The sequence below is a fragment of the Aplysia californica genome, unplaced genomic scaffold (assembly GCF_000002075.1).
Source record: "Aplysia californica isolate F4 #8 unplaced genomic scaffold, AplCal3.0 scaffold00097, whole genome shotgun sequence".
NCBI classification, from domain to species: Eukaryota; Metazoa; Mollusca; class Gastropoda; order Aplysiida; family Aplysiidae; genus Aplysia; species Aplysia californica.
Window position 1 is genome coordinate 1,282,866 of NW_004797367.1, and position 220 is coordinate 1,283,085.

The following is a 220-nucleotide window of genomic DNA, read 5'->3' on the forward strand; positions in this document are numbered from 1 at the left end:
GTAGTAGTAGTAGTAGTAGTAGTAGTAGTAGTAGTAGTAGTAGTAGTAGTAGTTGTTGTAATAGTAGTAGTAGTAGTAGTAGTAGTAGTAGTAGTAGTAGTAGTAGTAGTAGTAGTAGTAGTAGTAGTAGTAGTAGTAGTAGTAGTAGTAGTAGTAGTAGTAGTAGTAGTAGTTTGAGGATGGTTTTGTTTGAGCAAGGTTTTAGGGCGCCCGCAACTGC